Below are 13,622 nucleotides of genomic sequence, written 5' to 3' on the forward strand. Positions count from 1 at the left end.
AGGAGCTGCAGGGATATGGGTCTGATCTGAGGTGTTATATGGGAACATAACAAACAGGAACTGCAGGGATATGGTTCTGATCTGAGGTGTTATATGGGAACATAACAAACAGGAACTGCAGGGATATGGTTCTGATCTGAGGTGTTATATGGGAACATAACAAACAGGAACTGCAGGGATATGGGTCTGATCTAAGGTGTTATATGGGAACATAACAAACAGGAGCTGCAGGGATATGGGGTCTGATCTGAGGTGTTATATGGGAACATAACAAACAGGAGCTGCAGGGATATGGGTCTGATCTGAGGTGTTATATGGGAACATAACAAACAGGAACTGCAGGGATATGGTTCTGATCTGAGGTGTTATATGGGAACATAACAATCAGGAACTGCAGGGATATGGTTCTGATCTGAGGTGTTATATGGGAACATAACAAACAGGAGCTGCAGGGATATGGGTCTGATCTGAGGTGTTATATGGGAACATAACAAACAGGAACTGCAGGGATATGGTTCTGATCTGAGGTGTTATATGGGAACATAACAAACAGGAACTGCAGGGATATGGTTCTGATCTGAGGTGTTATATGGGAACATAACAAACAGGAACTGCAGGGATATGGTTCTGATCTGAGGTGTTATATGGGAACATAACAAACAGGAACTGCAGGGATATGGTTCTGATCTGAGGTGTTATATGGGAACATAACAGACAGGAACTGCAGGGATATGGTTCTGATCTGAGGTGTTATATGGGAACATAACAAACAGGAGCTGCAGGGATATGGGTCTGATCTGAGGTGTTGTATGGGAACATAACAAACAGGAGCTGCAGGGATATGGGTCTGATCTGATGTGTTATATGGGAACATAAAAAACAGGAGCTGCAGGGATATGAGTCTGATCTAAGGTGTTATATGGGAACATAACAAACAGGAGCTGCAGGGATATGGGGTCTGATCTGAGGTGTTATAAGGGAACATAACAAACAGGAGCTGCAGGGATATGGGTCTGATCTAAGGTGTTATATGGGAACATAACAAACAGGAGCTGCAGGGATATGGGGTCTGATCTGAGGTGTTATATGGGAACATAACAAACAGGAGCTGCAGGGATATGGTTCTGATCTGAGGTGTTATATGGGAACATAACAAACAGGAGCTGCAGGGATATGGGTCTGATCTGAGGTGTTATATGGGAACATAACAAACAGGAACTGCAGGGACACGGGTCTGATCTGAGGTGTTATATGGGAACATAACAAACAGGCACTGCAGGGATATGGTTCTGATCTGAGGTGTTATATGGGAACATAACAAACAGGAACTGCAGGGATATGGTTCTGATCTGAGGTGTTATATGGGGACATAACAAACAGGAGCTGCAGGGATATGGGTCTGATCTGAGGTGTTATATGGGAACATAACAAACAGGAACTGCAGGGATATGGTTCTGATCTGAGGTGTTATATGGGAACATAACAAACAGGATCTGCAGGGATATGGGTTCTGATCTGAGGTGTTATATGGGAACATAACAAACAGGAACTGCAGGGATATGGTTCTGATCTGAGGTGTTATATGGGAACATAACAAACAGGAGCTGCAGGGATATGGGTCTGATCTGAGGTGTTATATGGGAACATAACAAACAGGAGCTGCAGGGATATGAGTCTGATCTAAGGTGTTATATGGGAACATAACAAACAGGAGCTGCAGGGATATGGGGTCTGATCTGAGGTGTTATATGGGAACATAACAAACAGGAGCTGCAGGGATATGGGTCTGATCTAAGGTGTTATATGGGAACATAACAAACAGGAGCTGCAGGGATATGGGGTCTGATCTGAGGTGTTATATGGGGACATAACAAACAGGAGCTGCAGGGATATGGTTCTGATCTGAGGTGTTATATGGGAACATAACAAACAGGAGCTGCAGGGATATGGGTCTGATCTGAGGTGTTATATGGGAACATAACAAACAGGAACTGCAGGGACACGGGTCTGATCTGAGGTGTTATATGGGAACATAACAAACAGGCACTGCAGGGATATGGTTCTGATCTGAGGTGTTATATGGGAACATAACAAACTGGAACTGCAGGGATATGGTTCTGATCTGAGGTGTTATATGGGGACATAACAAACAGGAGCTGCAGGGATATGGGTCTGATCTGAGGTGTTATATGGGAACATAACAAACAGGAACTGCAGGGATATGGTTCTGATCTGAGGTGTTATATGGGAACATAACAAACAGGAACTGCAGGGATATGGTTCTGATCTGAGGTGTTATATGGGAACATAACAAACAGGAACTGCAGGGATATGGTTCTGATCTGAGGTGTTATATGGGAACATAACAAACAGGAACTGCAGGGATATGGGTTCTGATCTGAGGTGTTATATGGGAACATAACAAACAGGAGCTGCAGGGATATGGGTCTGATCTGAGGTGTTATATGGGAACATAACAAACAGGAACTGCATGGATATGGTTCTGATCTGAGGTGTTATATGGGAACATAACAAACAGGAACTGCAGGGATATGGTTCTGATCTGAGGTGTTATATGGGAACATAACAAACAGGAACTGCAGGGATATGGTTCTGATCTGAGGTATTATATGGGAACATAACAAACAGGAACTGCAGGGATATGGTTCTGATCTGAGGTGTTATATGGGAACATAACAGACAGGAACTGCAGGGATATGGTTCTGATCTGAGGTGTTATATGGGAATATAACAAACAGGAGCTGCAGGGATATGGGTCTGATCTGAGGTGTTATATGGGAACATAACAAACAGGAGCTGCAGGGATATGGGGTCTGATCTGAGGTGTTATATGGGAACATAACAAACAGGCACTGCAGGGATATGGTTCTGATCTGAGGTGTTATATGGGAACATAACAAACAGGAACTGCAGGGATATGGTTCTGATCTGAGGTGTTATATGGGAACATAACAAACAGGAGCTGCAGGGATATGGGTCTGATCTGAGGTGTTATATGGGAACATAACAAACAGGAGCTGCAGGGATATGAGTCTGATCTAAGGTGTTATATGGGAACATAACAAACAGGAGCTGCAGGGATATGGGGTCTGATCTGAGGTGTTATAAGGGAACATAACAAACAGGAGCTGCAGGGATATGGGTCTGATCTAAGGTGTTATATGGGAACATAACAAACAGGAGCTGCAGGGATATGGGGTCTGATCTGAGGTGTTATATGGGAACATAACAAACAGGAGCTGCAGGGATATGGTTCTGATCTGAGGTGTTATATGGGAACATAACAAACAGGAGCTGCAGGGATATGGGTCTGATCTGAGGTGTTATATGGGAACATAACAAACAGGAACTGCAGGGACACGGGTCTGATCTGAGGTGTTATATGGGAACATAACAAACAGGCACTGCAGGGATATGGTTCTGATCTGAGGTGTTATATGGGAACATAACAAACAGGAACTGCAGGGATATGGTTCTGATCTGAGGTGTTATATGGGGACATAACAAACTGGAGCTGCAGGGATATGGGTCTGATCTGAGGTGTTATATGGGAACATAACAAACAGGAACTGCAGGGATATGGTTCTGATCTGAGGTGTTATATGGGAACATAACAAACAGGAACTGCAGGGATATGGTTCTGATCTGAGGTGTTATATGGGAACATAACAAACAGGAACTGCAGGGATATGGTTCTGATCTGAGGTGTTATATGGGAACATAACAAACAGGAACTGCAGGGATATGGGTTCTGATCTGAGGTGTTATATGGGAACATAACAAACAGGAACTGCAGGGATATGGTTCTGATCTGAGGTGTTATATGGGAACATAACAAACAGGAGCTGCAGGGATATGGGTCTGATCTGAGGTGTTATATGGGAACATAACAAACAGGAACTGCAGGGATATGGTTCTGATCTGAGGTGTTATATGTTAACATAACAAACAGGAACTGCAGGGATATGGTTCTGATCTGAGGTGTTATATGGGAACATAACAAACAGGGGCTGCAGGGATATGGGTCTGATCTGAGGTGTTATATGGGAACATAACAAACAGGAGCTGCAGGGATATGGGGTCTGATCTGAGGTGTTATATGGGAACATAACAAACAGGAACTGCAGGGATATGGTTCTGATCTGAGGTGTTATATGGGAACATAACAAACAGGAGCTGCAGGGATATGGGTCTGATCTGAGATCTGATATGAGTATTTAAAAGACAGCTTATACTGGGCCCACTTGCCCAGTGCCACCACTCATATCTTGTTTAATAGTAGTGTAAGTGTACATTTAAAAAAAAAAAAAAAAAACTTTTTGGACTGTGAAACATCAGTCTGCTTTTCTGTGTCAATTTCATTCCTTCTTAAAACTAAATTGAGATCCTACTAATTTGTCATTGGTTATAATGTCACTGACAACACAAAAAATTAAAATGGTGCATACAATTTTAGGACAATGTTGATACGTTGTCCATCATAATGGCAGTTATTGTATATATAAGGTTGTTTAGTAGATGGTGTTTAAAAAGGAGATCATTCAGAATATGTTCTTTTAGTTACTTTTAGGGTGAGCCTTTAAAGGGACAGTATACACTCATTTTCATATAACTGCATGTAATAGACACTACTATAAAGAATAAGATGCCCAGATACTGATATAAAAATCCAGTATAAAATGGTTTAAAAACTTACTTAGAAGCTTTCAGTTTAGCTCAGTTGAAAAGGTAGCTGGAAAGCCCACTGCAAGTGGGAAATAAGACACTCCCCCCTCCCTCCCCCTTCTTTTGCATATGAAAAGACCCTTTAGACAAACAGGAGCAAGCTGGAGAAGGTAGCTGACGGTATTCAAATAAAACTTTGGGGCTTGGTTAGGAGTCTGAAAATCAGAGCAATGTTATTTAAAAATAAGCAAAACTATATATTTAAAAAAAAACAAAAAAAAACTTTATGGGCTTTATAAATAGATCATCTACAAAACATTTATGCAAAGAAAAAATGAGTGTTTAATGGCCCTTTAATAAACAATTCGGCTGCCAGAAAGTGCGGCCATGCATTAATTCAAAGTGGATTCCAATCTTCTCTGGAATCCAGTGGGTAAAATTGAGCATACAAAGTCAACTCCTTTAAAGCCAAGGGGTTAAATGGAAAATCACAAACCACCGGGTTCAGTTCTAGACTGGAGTAGCTTAGATAAATTAGAGCAGCTTGCAGCAAGTCAGGTACAATATTTTCATGTTCACTGATGTCAGCAACAGTTCAGCAATAAGCTAGCTATATTATCACATGACATGTTAAAAGCACAGACTCTCCTAGGACTGTATATAAAATGCAGTCACATGGTCTTCCCTGCAATTAATTTAATAGTGACATATTTAAAGGGTCAGTTCCTTCTGAGAATAAAGTGATATATTTCAATGTCTTTAGATGGTTTATCTCGTTGGCCTAGAGTCACTAAAAAATTATTGTAGAACTAATATCTTGCTGAAAAAAAGTGTATGCTGTCAGCATTTATCAATGTGACATCATACGCTGCATCGTATCATGTCCACTCCCACTTTGGTAAATTGGCCCCTTAGCCTTAATTCTATATGACACTATTAGTTAATGGCTGCCCCCACTCCGGGATTTCCTAACACGTGATTTGAATCACTATTAAAAGATATTTCTGCTTTGTATAAAAGATAGTATAAAGCAGATGTGTTGGACATTTTCTTTTCTGTACATATATCATTTCTGCATCATCACTTTGCTATTAAATTGCCTTTTCATAGCAGATGTGCATAGTATCAGGAAATATTTGCTTGCATATTTACTGAATGTTTCCATTTGTTCTATCAGTCAATAAGCACATGATGTCTTAATCCCCTGTAACCACCCATTAAAATGATCTCTTTTTTTGTGATGTCAGTAATTTGTATGGTTGGTTTTTGTATGATCACTTTGTGAAATTTTACTTGGATGAGTCAAAAAAAATAAATGTTAAAAGTATTCTGTTGTCTGTATGTGCTATTACACATTAATAGATAGAGCAGGATGTGTTATCTTTTGTGTAATCTAGCGCTAAGAATAACATACAATCTGCTATTACAAGTTGGTAGTTTAGAATTTTAACCAGAGCATCTTAAAGGGACATGAAACCCAAACTTTCATCATTCAGATAGAACATTCAATTTGAAACAACTTTCCAATTTACTTCTATTATCTAATTTGCTTTATTCTCTTGGTATCATTTGTTGAAAAGCATAACAGGAGTTGTTCCAAAAGACTGGAATATTGTCAATGTAGTCCCTCTTCATAAAAAGCGTAGTAGGGAAGATTCTGCTAACTATAGGCCAGTCAGTTTGACCTTAATTGCAGGGAAATTAATGGAAACTTTTTTTTAAAGAAATGCATGTGCCTTACCTTAAAGCAAACAACTTAGAAGACAAAGGACATCATGGTTTCACTGCTGGAAGATCTTGTCAGAACAATTTAATTGATTTCTTTAACCATGTAACTAAATTAATAGACCAGGAAGGAGCTGTAGATGTAGCATATCTAGACTTTAGCAAAGCATTTCCCACTGCCCCACACAACAAACTTATTGACAAAATGTATGGCCTTGGAGTAGATGCTGAGATTGTTAAGTGGATAAAATGCTGGCTTAAAGGGACAGTAAAGTCAAAATTAAACTTTCATGATTTGGATAGAGCACACAATTTTATACAACATTCCAATTTACTTCTGTTATCAAATTTGCTTTGATCTCTTGCTATCTTTTATTGAAGAGTAAAACTTGGTAGGCTGATAAGAGCTCAGGAGTGGGCATGTGTCTTTACTACTCTATGGCAGCAGTATTTTTCTAAATTATTTCTAGCTTTGTTATACAATGTTGCAAAACACTGTTGCCATAGAGCACTAAAGACACGTGCACTCTACTGAGCTCTTCTGAACCTACCTAGTCTTACTCTTCAGTAAAAGATACCAAGAAAATGAAACAAATTTGATAACAGAAGTAAATTGGAAAGTTGTTATTGCATGTTCCATCTGAATCATGAAAGTTTAATTTTGACTTTACTGTCTCTTTAAGGATAGAAGGTAGAGGGTTTGATGGAGTATTCTATTCTGTAATAGATTATAGAGATTGTGGTTATTTGTCCTTAAAGGGATATGTAATCCAAATATTTTCTTTTGTGATTCAGACAGAGCATACAAGTTTCCAATTTAGTCTTTTTATCAAATTTGCTTAGTTCCCATGATATTCTTTGTTTAAGAGATACCTAGATAGGTGTCTGGAGCAGTACATGGCAGGGAATAGTGCTGCCATCTAGTGCTCTTGCAAATGGATAACATTCATACAAAACTGCTGCCAAATAGTGCTCCAGACATGTGCACACTCCTGAGCTTACATCCCTGCTTAAAAAAATATACCAAAAAAAAATACAACATTTTTTTGACAATAGAAGTAAATAAGAAATTTGTTTAAAATTGCATACTCTATCTGAATCATGTAATATAAACTTGGTCTTTATGTCCTTTTATTTACACAGCCAAAGGCCATCTGCTAGACATTTAAGAGCTGATCACAAACTTGCCCTTGTTTTAGATAGACTTTGGCTGGTATTGTCAGTGTATTTTTCTAGTAATCCTAAAATGCTTTTGCTATTAATACTCCTGAAGCTTAAAATCATTACCCCTGCAAACAAAGCACAATGGTTGATTTTATAATCTAAAAAAAATCATATGGGCAGCATTAATGACAAACAAAATAGAGGGTTTTTTTGGTTTAGTGATTACACCACAGTATGAAGCGCCTTTTTGTTGATTGATCCTGTTTAATAGTGTGTAGTAACGCTAATAGTGTGTAGTAACGCTAATAGTGTGTAGTAACGCTAATAGTGTGTAGTAACGCTAATAGTGTGTAGTAACGCTAATAGTGTGTAGTAATGCTAATAGTGTGTAGTAACGCTAATAGTGTGTAGTAACGCTAATAGTGTGTAGTAATGCTAATAGTGTGTAGTAATGCTAATAGTGTGTAGTAACGCTAATAGTGTGTAGTAACGCTAATAGTAACATGTGCTCCAAAACTATAGAGAGCTATGTCTATGGGGCTGATTTATCATTGTGGGGGTGGACATGATCCACTGTAGTCAGGGACGGACTGATCAGCTGGGCAAATAGGACCTGGTCCAAGGGCCCAGCATGTAGGGGCCCAAAAAAATGGCATCTCCGTGGCTCCTGGTTTGCTGCTTATGCTGGGGCTGAGAGCTGCTCTATCAGTAACTAAGCAGTTAAGTGTGGGTTTAGTGGGGGCCCTAGCCCTTGATGTTGGGTTTGTTGCTCGGGGGGCCCTAGAGTGTGTGTGTGTGGGGGCCTGTCGGGGGTCTGTCACTGTGAGGGCCATGGAGTGTGGAGTCGGGCCCTGGAAGCTGTGGGCCCTGGAAGCTGTGGGCCCTGTCTCTGGGCTTTGACATTGGGGACCTGGTCCTAGAGGTTGGGGGGCCTGGTGGGGGCAGGGCAGGGAAGCTACCATGTTTATTTGCATACATTTGAATACATTTGGGTCAGTGTGAGACAGTGGGGGCCCTTCCCTAATTTTTGCCCAGGGTCCTGATTGGTCTCAGTCCATCTCTGGCTGTAGCAGATCATGTCCGACGCACATCGATAAATGCAGACAGCATACACTGTCGGTATTTATCATTGCACAAGCATTTCTTGTGAAATACTTGTGCAATGCTGCCCCCTGTACATTCGCGGCCAATCGACCACTAGCAGGGGGTGTCAATCATCCCGATCGGATGCAATCGGGATGTTTACTGTCCAATGATTGCTGTCCGCCACCTCAGAGGTGGCGGATGAGTTAAGGAGCAGCGGTCTTAAGAACCTGAACCTGAAACTACAGGGGTAGATTGCAGGATCCGCTGCTTGATAAATCTACCCCTATGTCTTTTTAACGGATTTGAACAGGGGTATCAGTATAGTGGGAATCTGTGTTTGCTGAGCTAATTTCACACAATTATATTAGCGTAGAAGGGTTTATTATTATTTGTTTAACATTAAATGGTTGAGCAGGCAGCCTTTGTATGTGTCTGGGGACATTGTTTCCAATATAACAGTGGATAATTATGCTCATATGTAAAAACCAATGTTACATTTGAAAACTTTTTTGGTAATAAACCGAAAAGTAGAATAGGGTTTATAAAGTAATTTTAGCAGTGGAATTTGAATAAGTGAAACAGGGCCCAGTAAATATTGTGATGAGATAAAAACTGGTAAGTTTAAGTATAGAGCCATAATTCCCCAAAATAATAATGTAAAAAGTTGATAAACAATTAATGGCTGATTGTGATCACATTGAGATGGAAAGCAGCTTATTGGCAACCTTTAAGAAGACAACAATCGCCAAACAATAGACTGTGATCAACCCCTTAGCTAATGTAGTTTGCAGAAGAACAGGGTAAAAGGCAATGCGACCAAGGCAGGTCCATAGGACCCAAACCATTAGGGGGCCTAGCTGAATAGCTTATTCACAAACTGACTGAGCTGAATCTTCCATCAGCTTCTAACAGTTTTATCTGATGGTTCCTTTTACCCTTACACACAGAACTTTGCTATTTGAGCTGGTGTAATGGAAAGAGGTAGCACTCTGTCTTAAACAGGTGGGGTTTCTTGTTTTTACACCAAACTGACTGACAGTGCTCATTCAATTACTTTTTTCAAACTAAAAATAGGGCTAAGAAGCAGGGGGTACCTGAAATGCTTGCACTGTGTTCCCCCATAGGAGCTCAGAGCTCTGTCTGCAGGGTGGCTAAGGTTACTCAACAAAAATTCTGGAGACCAGTAGCTTACCAGAGAAATGATAGGTGGGGTCATTCAATGTACAAATAAATTTAGTATCTTGAGCTACTCAAGTTCTCACGAAGATTCCATTAGATTAATCTTCAGCACATTTGACTAATTTAAAGAGAAAACACCAACATAGTGTAGCACTGCAAACAATGGAATAGCCTCATTGTCAATAAAATAATTTGGTCATATTTCCAGGTAATCTATGCATTACAAAGTATTCATATGCATCACTTTTTAGAAACTTTTGTAGTATTTTTAGACTTTTCTAATTTAATACCGTGGACCATTTTACAAATGTATTTTTGCATGTGGCATATTTTGGCAATTCACATGCGTGAGTAGATTACAATTAGAGAGATTTGCCTAATATATCGCATGCGTTATTTTTATTGTTTAGACATAAAAAAATGCACTGAACTCTAACAAAGGTGCTGATTGTTCAGTTAACTCCATGTAATGAACAAACCTACTAATGATTGCCCTGCAAAGATGTTAAAAAAGTCTAAGAAAGCCATAACCCTTTAAAGATACATTAAAGTAATTTATTTATGTATGCATCAGAAATTATTCAATGCATAAGAAAAAAATCTGAATGTAAAATGAATGTTTTAAAAGCATTTAAAAATGTTATTTTGTTACAAAAATATGCATTGTTTTGTAGTTCCCGACACACCTCTTGAAAATCCTAAATGATGTTCATCTTACTTTTTTGCTGTGGCCAATTAGGCACATAAATAAATGAGCTCAAGCACATATGAACCAATCACTGTGCACCATGGGGGTAGGAGTGAAAAACAGTAAAATTTTTAGAAATGAATTACAGCAAAGGCAGGCAAAATAATAATAACGAATGCACATTGCAAAAATGTTATTGGGAAATAACAATTTCTAATAAAAGTGTATTTGTTTCTAATCCTCATGGATTAGATTAGTTTAAGAAATAAGGCTGCGGTGCAATATTTGTGTGTGCATAATTCTGATGGATTGTAATCTAGGACACAATCTATTAAGCTTTCAGTGACTGAAGTTATGAATTTCAAGAATTGTTTGTTTAAAACCCAATACTAATATACCTCACCATTTTCGTTCCATGTTCTAGGCAAGTGACAGGTGTAAAATTAGTCTTTTTGCCCTGATCGTCAAATTAGAGGTTCAGCCACAGTATAGCAGGTCCTTCCTGTTTCTGAATCGTCTACAAAATCCTCCAATTAAGGTTTCTCATACCTCAACATACAACAAAGTCATTTTTGGATAACAATTGCTTCTGTTGTGTAATCACTTTTGTGCTAGATTTATTTTTTTTCTGTCATTTTCTAAGGGCGTCACTTTTTTTATTCTCACTTACCTCAGGGATAAAAAAAAAAAATCCTGTTCAAAACAAGTTCCTCATGTTGTAAACTCAACAGAAACATGTTATGAAGTCATCAATCTTCCTTAATATTAAAACTAATCCTGTTTAAATTATTAGTTATTTGTTTACATCATTCAACAAAAATGATAAGCATTGTGCGCTATACAACAGCTATACGGTTAATCCTGGTGTTTAATAAAACACAGAGGCCTAGATTTGGAGTTCGGCGGTAAAAGGGCTGTTAACGCTCCGCGGGCTTTTTTCTGGCCGCACCATAAATTTAACTCTGGTATCGAGAGTTCAAACAAATGCTGCGTTAGGCTCCAAAAAAGGAGCGTAGAGCATTTTTACCGCAAATGCAACTCTCGATACCAGAGTTGCTTACGGACGCGGCCGGCCTCAAAAACGTGCTCGTGCACGATTCCCCCATAGGAAACAATGGGACTGTTTGAGCTGAAAAAAAACCTAACACCTGCAAAAAAGCAGCGTTCAGCTCCTAACGCAGCCCCATTGTTTCCTATGGGGAAACACTTCCTACGTCTGCACCTAACACTCTAACATGTACCCCGAGTCTAAACACCCCTAACCTTACACTTATTAACCCCTAATCTGCCGCCCCCGCTATCGCTGACCCCTGCATATTTTTTTAAACCCCTAATCTGCCGCTCCGTAAACCCCCGCCACCTACGTTATCCCTATGTACCCCTAATCTGCTGCCCCTAACCCCGCCGACCCCTATATTATATTTATTAACCCCTAACTTGCCCCCCACAACGTCGCCGCCAGCTACTTAAAATAATTAACCCCTAATCTTCCGACCGCAAATCGCCGCCACCTACGTTATCCCTATGTACCCCTAATCTGCTGCTCCTAACATCGCCGACCCCTATATTATATTTATTAACCCCTAATCTGCCCCCCTCAACGTCGCCGACACCTGCCTACACTTATTAACCCCTAATCTGCCGAGCGGACCTGAGCGCTACTATAATAAATGTATTAACCCCTAATCCGCCTCACTAACCCTATCATAAATAGTATTAACCCCTAATCTGCCCTCCCTAACATCGCCGACACCTAACTTCAATTATTAACCCCTAATCTGCCGACCGGAGCTCACCGCTATTCTAATAAATGTATTAACCCCTAAAGCTAAGTCTAACCCTAACACCCCCCTAAGTTAAATATAATATTTATCTAACGAAATAAATTAACTCTTATTAAATAACTTATTTCTATTTAAAGCTAAATACTTACCTGTAAAATAAACCCTAATATAGCTACAATATAAATTATAATTATATTATAGCTATTTTAGGATTAATATTTATTTTACAGGCAACTTTGTAATTATTTTAACCAGGTACAATAGCTATTAAATAGTTAAGACCTATTTAATAGTTACCTAGTTAAAATAATAACAAATTTACCTGTAAAATAAATCCTAACCTAAGATATAATTAAACCTAACACTACCCTATCAATAAAATAATTAAATAAACTACCTACAATTACCTACAATTAACCTAACACTACACTATCAATAAATTAATTAAACACAATTCCTACAAATAAATACAATTAAATAAACTAGCTAAAGTACAAAAAATAAAAAAGAACTAAGTTACAGAAAATAAAAAAATATTTACAAACATAAGAAAAATATTACAACAATTTTAAACTAATTACACCTACTCTAAGCCCCCTAATAAAATAACAAAGCCCCCCAAAATAAAAAATTCCCTACCCTATTATAAATTAAAAAAGTTACAAGCTCTTTTACCTTACCAGCCCTGAACAGGGCCCTTTGCGGGGCATGCCCCAAGAATTTCAGCTCTTTTGCCTGTAAAAAAAAACATACAATACCCCCCCCCCAACATTACAACCCACCACCCACATACCCCTAATCTAACCCAAACCCCCTTAAAGAAACCTAACACTAAGCCCCTGAAGATCTTCCTACCTTGTCTTCACCATACCAGGTTCACCGATCCGTCCTGGCTCCAACATCTTCATCCAACCCAAGCGGGGGTTGGCGATCCATAATCCGGTCCAGAAGAGGCTCCAAAGTCTTCCTCCTATCCGGCAAGAAGAGGACATCCGGACCGGCAAACATCTTCTCCAAGCGGCATCTTCTATCTTCTTCCATCCGGAGCGAAGCGGCAGGATCCTGAAGACATCCAGCGCGGAACATCCATCCGGACCGACGACTGAACGACGAATGACTGTTCCTTTAAGGGACGTCATCCAAGATGGCGTCCCTCGAATTCCGATTGGCTGATAGGATTCTATCAGCCAATCGGAATTAAGGTAGGAATTTTCTGATTGGCTGATGGAATCAGCCAATCAGAATCAAGTTCAATCCGATTGGCTGATCCAATCAGCCAATCAGATTGAGCTCGCATTCTATTGGCTGAT

The sequence above is a fragment of the Bombina bombina genome, chromosome 2 (genome assembly GCF_027579735.1).
Source record: "Bombina bombina isolate aBomBom1 chromosome 2, aBomBom1.pri, whole genome shotgun sequence".
In the NCBI taxonomy this organism is placed as follows: domain Eukaryota; kingdom Metazoa; phylum Chordata; class Amphibia; order Anura; family Bombinatoridae; genus Bombina; species Bombina bombina.